The sequence below is a fragment of the Trichechus manatus genome, unplaced genomic scaffold (assembly GCF_000243295.1).
Source record: "Trichechus manatus latirostris isolate Lorelei unplaced genomic scaffold, TriManLat1.0 scaffold00028, whole genome shotgun sequence".
Classification (NCBI taxonomy): Eukaryota; Metazoa; Chordata; class Mammalia; order Sirenia; family Trichechidae; genus Trichechus; species Trichechus manatus.
In genome coordinates this window covers 9369986-9378272 of record NW_004443964.1, presented here as the reverse complement: position 1 = coordinate 9378272, position 8287 = coordinate 9369986, and the positions used below count along the sequence as shown (strand labels likewise).

The window sequence follows — 8287 nt, the reverse complement described above, 5'->3', positions numbered from 1 at the left end:
ACCAATAAACAACATCATGATAAACGGAGAAAAGATTGAAGTTGTCAAGGATTTCATTTTACTTGGATCCACAATCAACACCCATAGAAGCATCAGTCGAGAAATCAAACAACTTATTGCATTGGGCAAATCTGCTGCAAAAGACCCCTCTAAAGTATTACAAAGCAAAGATGTCACTTTGAGGACTAAGGTGTGCCTGACTCAAGCCATGATATTTTCTTTCTTTTCTTTCCACTGTGATATAGGTGAAAGTTTACAGAGCACATTAGTTTCTCATTCAAAAATTTATACGCAAATTGTTTCATGGCATTGGCTGCAATCCCACATTGTGTCAGCACTCTCCCCCTGTCCCTTTGCAGCCCAGGTTCACTGTGTCTATTCTCTAGTTTTCCTGTCCCCTCCCGCCTTCTCGTCTTTGCTCCTGGGCAGGTGTTGCCCATTTGATCTCGCATACTTGTTTAAGCTAAGAAGCATGTTCCTCACATGTGTTATGTTTGTCTTACAGGCCTGCCTAATCTGTGGCTGAAAGGTGAACTCTGGGAATGGCTTCAAGTCTGAGTTAGAAGAGTGTCCAGGGGCCATAGTCTCAGGGGTTCCTCCAGTCTCTGTCAGACCAGTAAGTCTGATCTTTTTTGTGAATTTGATCATTCGTCCTACATGTTTCTCCCGCTCTGTCCAGGACCCTCTATTGTAATCCCAGTCAAAGCAGTCAGTAGTGGTGGCCCGACACTATCTAGTTCTTTTGGTCTCGGGGCCGTGTGGGCTGTGGTTCATGTGGTCCAGAGGTCCTTTGAACTAATTGCTCCCTTGGGTCTTTAGTTTTTTTTTCCCTCTTCTTTGCTCCAGACTAAAACGGAACAATAGTTGTAACTTAGATGGCCTCTCGCAAGCTTTTAAGACACAAGGTACTGCTCACCAAAGTAAGATACAGAACATGGTCTTTAAGAACTATGTTGTCCAAGCCATGATATTTTCAATCGCCTCATACGCATATGAAAGTTGGACAATGAATAAGAAAGACTGAAGAAAAACTGATGCCTCTGAATCGTGGTGTTAGCAAAGAATATTGAATATACCACGGACTGCCAGAAGAACAAACAAGTTTGTCTTGGAAGACGTACAGCCAGAATGCTCCTTACAAGCAAAGATGGGGAGACTTCATCTCACGTACTTTGGAGATTTTATCAGGAGGGACCAATCCCTGGAGAAGGACATCATGCGTGGAAAAAGTAGAGGATCAGTGAAAAAGAGGAAGACCTCAATGAGAAGGATGATTGACACAGTGGCTGCAACAATGGGCTCAGACATAGCAACAATTGTGAGGATGCTACAAGACCAGGCAGTGTTTCACTCTGTTGTTCATAGATCGCTATGATTCAGAACCGAGTCGACAGCAACTAACAACAACAACAACAGACTTGGCACCTAGAAAACCTCTCACAAAATTCTCCTATGTTCTTCCCTTGTCTGCAGGTCAAATGCAGATGATCTAGTGAAGAACTCCAGGAGCCTAGAGGCCACCAGATGGAGTCTGGGTCTCTGAATGACCACATAAGGCGTGGGACAGGGCATGAATCAGAGCACTCCGCATTCTGCCCCCTCCCCTACCAAACAGGGCAATAACATGACAAAGCAATACTGGGGCTTTAGGAGCTGTTTGTTATAGAGTTAGCCTGCTCTGACTAAAACAAGAGTGCTGAAGCCAGACGACATGAGCTTCAAAGAGGAAACGCTTTCAATTAACGGTTAAAATAAGAGTAATACAAACCCTGCCTCCATGGCACGAGGGGCTGGAAGACACAGCAGACTCCACTTGAGCAGGACAGCAGATGTCCTGGACTGGGAGGGACCACAGGAAGCAAGACACAAAGGCGAAAGGCCCTTCCAGTGGAGATGATGAGGCAGTTGACAAAATGTTTTCCGGAAAGATCTGAGAATGAGGGTAGCAGTTGGTGGGAGGTCAAGGAAGAGGACCCTCAAGATATCAGAATGTGTCCAGGAACTATACGGCTAAGGCAGGGTAGGATGAATCAGTTTACAATGGCTGTTCTGGTGTCGAGTTCAGACAAACTGAGTCATATCTGAGACAGCAGAAGGAAGGAGAGAAATAAACACTCCTTGAAGGCCTACCATGTACTGGGCTCTATAACAGGTGTTGTTACAAAAGTCCAAACTTTTTAGAGAACCAAAATATTGGAACTGACAGATGACGAAATGATCTGGACTTTCTTTTCCCAAACCAGGGAAAATAAAGAGGTTTGGACAGATCTGAAGAAAATTCTTCAGGGTAGCTGAAGCTCACCCCGCTCCACCCTCGCCTCTCTACCTCAGGGCCTTTGAACTTCCTGTTCCTTTGACCTGGAAGTCTGTTGCTCAATGCCTTTCTTGAACATCTCATTTAAGAGATAGGAGCCCTGGTGGTGCAACAGTTTAAGCACTTGGCCTTTTAACCAAAAGGTCAATGGTTTGAACCCACCCGGCGGCTCCACAGAAGAAAAACTTGGCAATCTGCTCCTGCAAAGATTATAGCCTAGAAAACCCTATGGGGTAGTTCTACTCTGTTACATGGGGTCAACTCAATGACATCTAACAACTGCAACTATTTAAGAAACCACCCATCTTAGTTAACTAGTGCCGCTGTAACAGAAATACCACCAGTGGATGGCTTTAACAAACAGAAGTTTATTCTCGCACAGTCTAGGAGGCTAGAAGTCCAAATTCAGGGTGTCAGCTACAGGGGAAAGCTTTCTCTCTCTGTCAGCTCTGTTCCTTGTTATCAATCTTCCCCTGGTCTAGGAGATTCTCCGCGCAGGGACTCCAGATCCAAAGGACACGCTCTGCTCCTGGCTCTTATTTCTTGCTGGTAGGAGGTCCCTCTCCCTTCTGCTGGATTCTCTCTTCTATAACTCAAAAGAGACTGACTCAGTATACAACCAAATCTTGTAGATGAGTCCTGCCTCATTATCATAACTGCCTCTAATCCTGTCTCTCTAATCCTGTCTCATTAACATCACAGAGGTAGGATTTATAGCACATAGGAAAATCACAACAGATCATAAGATGATGGACAACCACACAGTACTGGGGATCATGTCCCAGTCAAGTTGATAGACATTTTTGAGGGACACAATTCAATCCATGACATCACACCTCATCACTCTCTCTTTCTGGCCTTTGCCTGGCTTTACTTACATCTCTTTTAGGTTTTATCCCTACTTGACATTATATTTAGAAAATACACACACATATGAGACATATTATCAATATGCATAATATGCTATATATGTATTACTACTTTATTATTGTTTTATTGTTATTTTTTAAATTTGTATATATTTTTTTTTTTTTAATAGTTTTTGTCTGTCTCCCTGACTAGCCCCACAAAGCTGGGACACTGCTATTCTGTGCTGTGCACTTTTGCAACCCCAGGGCCTGGCACAGTGCCCAGCAAACAGTAGGTGCTCAATTAAGATTGGTTGAATGGATGCTATGAAGGGTCAATGTAGAGATAAGAGTCTCTATTTTTATCAAGTCTTTATTTTTACACAGGATGAAATGAGCTTCCACAGCAATACAAGGGAAAGCACTTATAATTTTTCTTTTCTAATTATAAAAGTTATTGGGGACTGGAACAGATGATAAAGCAAAATATAGAATCTCCTCTTGAGAGTCTTAGGAGGAAAAAAATGAGATCATTATCTTCCTGGGCTAGAAGAAAGAAGATGAGAAATAGACGAAATAATATTATCTGGTTCCTTCCAGACTGAGGAGTCAATTTCCCCACTGATTTGGGGTTATTATTATTTTTTTCCCCTCCATTTCTAAGTGAGCAGCTGGCTAAATTGAATCTCTCAGGACTGAAGACATTATACATTTCCATGAGTCCTAGGTGAGAAGACACAATACAGAAGCAACTAGTCCACAAACTGTCCACGAGGCTAGCTCGCACACAATTTCTCCATTTAGAAAGAGCTCAGTGCAACACTGTTCAGGAAGATTTCTTGGCCAATGCCCACCCAACTTTCTCCTCAAACTGACTGACTCGTTGGATCCAATACACAAGGCTGAAGGGAGGCAGGAGAATGAATTCAGCTTGTCTCTCACTGCTGGCATCCATGTATTTTCCAGGGTAAGTTCTCCAATTGGCAATTACGTTAAATCAATCGCCAGGAAATGAGGTCTTCATAATGAGAGCTGTGACTCTGATTTCAAATCCTGTGCCAGTCAGAACGAGGGCTTTCGTTCCCATCAAAATGATCACTTATATAAAGTTCTAAGAAAACAATACCCCCTAACACCCCTAAAAGGCAAAAGAAAAGAAAAAAGGAGGTTGATGCTATTGGAATGAAAGGATGTAGATCACAGAAGCTCAACAGAGCAGTAAGATCCTTGGCTACCTACACGGTACAGTTTTGTTCTTTAAATCTTAGTTCTGCTATAGTGCTGTCGGAGAATCTTATGTTGGAAGACCAACAGGTAAAAAACGGGATGGGAGAGCTTTAATTTGCTATCAAAACCCAAACCACACAACATGAGAAAAATCCATGATTAGCAAGGGATTGATTCAACCTGGTCAATCTTGATGGCACTACTCTGTTGGGGTACTAGGAGGAAAAAAACCAAACCAAACCCATTGCCATTGAGTTGATTCAACTCATAGCAACCCTATAGGACAGAGTAGAACTGCCCCATAGGGTTTCCAAGGAGCAGCTGGTGGATTCAAACTGCCGACCTTTTGGTTAGCAGCCGAACGCTTAACCACTGAACCACCAAGAAGGGGCCAAAAGACATATATGAGGTTGGGTAAGTCACTGTTGGATAGAAGGAGAGTAAGTGGTTTTTCCCTTGGCCTACGAAGGCATTTACCACACCAGTAAAAATAAAATTATTTTCCTTGTAGACATTTCCTGAATGCCAGCCATATTCCAGGCACTGTTTTAGATGGTAGGGACACAGGGATAGATACAATACAGCATCTCAATCTGAACATCCAAATGGTGAGATACATAGGTAAATTATGGGCAGGGCTAACAGCTAAGCATTCAACTACCAGCCAAAAGCTTGGTGATTCGAACCCACCCATAGGCGCCCGGGAAGTCAGCCCTGGCTATCTGCATCCAAAGTCACAGCCTTGAAAATCCTATGGAGCGCAGTTCTACTCTGACACACATGAGGTCGCTATGAGTCAGAATAGACTTGATGGCAACTACCAACAACAAGAACAATGTGAAATAACTAGTGCTAATAATGAATGTATGAAAAGAAATTGTGGAGGGAATCTAGAAGGAGCTGATACCTCAGTCTGAGTGAGTCAGAAAAGGCTTTGTAGAGGAGGAAATATTTACTTAAGCTAAGTCTAGAAGGATGGCTCTAAAATGGCCAGGCAGAGAGGAAATAAATCCCAGGCACTGAGGCCAATTTCAGTGTGCTAAAGCACGGAAGGGTGGCGCTGTGAAAGACACAGACGGGGTAGTGGACTGGAGGACAACGAGCAAGCCCTCCTTGCCAAGTCGGAGTTTGGACCTGATCCTATAAGCAGCAGGAATGGATAGACGTAGCGCTGTGAAGGTGGAGACCACCTCCATCCTCCTCTCTCTTTGCCCAGCACCGGACACAGTGACTGAACTGGTATCTATCTATATCATTGTCTAATCGACAAATCAAAAACAGAATGATTCCTTATCTACTTCAAGGGCACTACCTCTGGGAACAAGGTTGGGAATGAGGCAGGATGTGAAGGAATAGGTGGGGGGCAGGAAAGGCTGGGAAGCAGCTGGAGCAGAGGATGGACAGAAGGCAGCTTGGAAATGCATTCCTGAGATGTTAGAGTACAGAAAGAGGGGAATAAAAAATCCTGTTTGGATTTGAACATTGCCTAAATCGACGAATTATTTATTTTTCTAAACATGCTAGTTAGAAAGTTGTTTCCACCCTTCTCCAAAAGGGGCAAAGTGTTACACTGCCATCCCCACCCATCCATAAGTGAGCTCTCCATCTCTATTCTCCTCTTCCCTTGTCTATTGTCTGATCTTCCGCATTGATCTCCTCACTGTTGTTTGCTTTCAGCTCAATGAAGAAAATTCCACTTAAATATTCCCTTCTGCAAAACCCAGTTGAGAACATTCAATAAACTCTTTCTCTGTAAAGAATGGCTGGAAAGGGATATTTTATTTAAGCAAATACTGTAGTTAAATGAAAATTGCTAATATAGATCATACGCAAATTGCCAGTTTTCAAAGAGTTAGTGCTTAATAAAGTGCACATAATCCCAAAGCCCTATTAAAGATTTTAAATATTTTATCCCCCCTGGTTTGGTGTGTGTATGTATGATTCAGTATCTTAAATCTCAAAGGTCCTCAGTGAGCCTAACCTACAAAAACTCAATTTTAGGATTATGTAAGTTTTTAATCGACAGAATTTTTACACAGAATTATCTGAAGCATATCATGTAATCCAAACCCCAAGAGACATTGGGGGACTATCCACATCACTTCTCTATTTGCTCAGTAAACATGTATTCATGTGGGGTACACAAACTCCAAAACAAATGAAGACCAAGCCTACTTTTCCTCCAAGAGTTCGTGGAAAGGGACATAGATCTATTTTTAGTAATATTTACAGCATATCTGTGAAGCGTAATAACAGAAGTAAGAAAAGGGACACAGAGAAGAACAGGCTTAACTGTTGCTAGCCGTGGGAGAAGGAAAGGTTTACATAGAAGACAATGCTTAAGCAGAGACCTAAAAGGTAAGTGGGACTTGCCAGGGACACAGATAGGAGAAGGATCAGCTTTGGCACGCTGAGTGTGAAGGAAGGGTGAAACATCCCAGTGATGTCCAGGTTGTTGGAAATACGGGTGTGGTGTTCTAAGAAAAGGAGGTGCCCTGATGGTGCAGTGGTTAAGCACTCGGCTGCTAACCCCGCCAGCTGCTCCAGGGGAGAAAGATGTGGCAGTCTGCTTCCATCAAGATTTACAGCCTTGGAAACCCTATCCAGCAGTTCTACTCTGACCTATAGGGTCACTATGAGTCCAAGTCAACTCAACGGCAACAAGTTTTTTTTCTGCTCAAAGAGAAGTATGGGGTTGAACCCAATGCACACACACACAAATATGCACACAGGTACACACAAATGAGCATACACACATACACGTAAGTATCAATGCACACGCACAGATGCACATCCACATACACTCATGCATACACACATACAACATCTACACACGCATGCACACATACACACGCACCACCTTGTCCTTCCTCTTCTATAGCAGCAGAGCCAGGACAGAACCCAGGGCTCCCCATCCAGCCCTAGCACTCTTTGCTCTATAGCAGTTGCTCAGTGCTCAGGGAAGCTACTGCCAAAAGAGAGCAGAGGTTTCCCGTCGGGACAGGAGGTGACATTTCATGGATTAGGCAGTGCCCAGCCTGGAGTGGTGTGCGAAGGGTCCAGAACTCGTTAAGTAAAAGCCACTTTTATGACCTCCATCAGCCCAAGTAATTGGGCTGCACTCACTTTATCCAGGAGCTCTAATGGCTTTTTCAAACCCATATAGGAAAAAGAAAACAGTGACTGCCTGAGGTGGACATCAGCTGCGTCGCGCTTAAGGGTGCCTGGGCAGAAACGGTCCTGCGCAAAGCTCGCCAAGCTCACTGAATGGGAGCGCCATTGTCTCTGCAGCAACCCCACAACTCCCTCCTTGCTCCACTCATCCTCCCACAATCCCCTGCTCTACCCCACTCCACCGGTCCTCCCATAATCCCCTGTTCTACCCCACGCCACCCATCCTCCCACAATCCCCTGTTCTACCCCACTCCACCTGTCTTCCCACAAGCCCCTGTTCTACCCAGCTCTACCTATCCTCCCACAATCCCATTTACCCCCACTCTGTGTGGTCCTCCCCAGATCCCGTGCTCTGTCCTATCCCTCCCCCTAACTCCCCTTCCCCCCAGTGCTGCCTGGAGATAGAGGATAAGGAAAAAGGCCATATGGAATCTATCTCCTGCACCTGAGGTAAATAATGAGTCCTACTTTGACTTGCTTATCCTCAAACTCAACAATTACAACCAGTTAAACTGTTATCGTTCTTAAACACCATTTTGAGGAGGGAGCTATGAAATCTCCTAGAAACGCAATGGTCTGACAGCCTGGAGATCTCTCTCACTTCCCTTCAGTCTTTTAACACTGTGTCCCTCTTCATTCAGTACCACTCCCCACCTGGAAAGTACTATTCTCATCACTGGGATTGCAACGATGACCCCAGTGATGATCCGAAGACAAACCCCCG

At 44.2% G+C, this 8287-nt stretch overlaps 1 protein-coding gene across 1 annotated transcript in view; it reads right to left on the bottom strand.

The window, feature by feature from the left end:
• The window catches only part of SLC39A11 (solute carrier family 39 member 11), a 353394-nt gene that overhangs the window by 224585 nt on the left and 120522 nt on the right, over positions 1–8287 (bottom strand). The gene's annotated exons all lie outside the window — the stretch shown is intronic.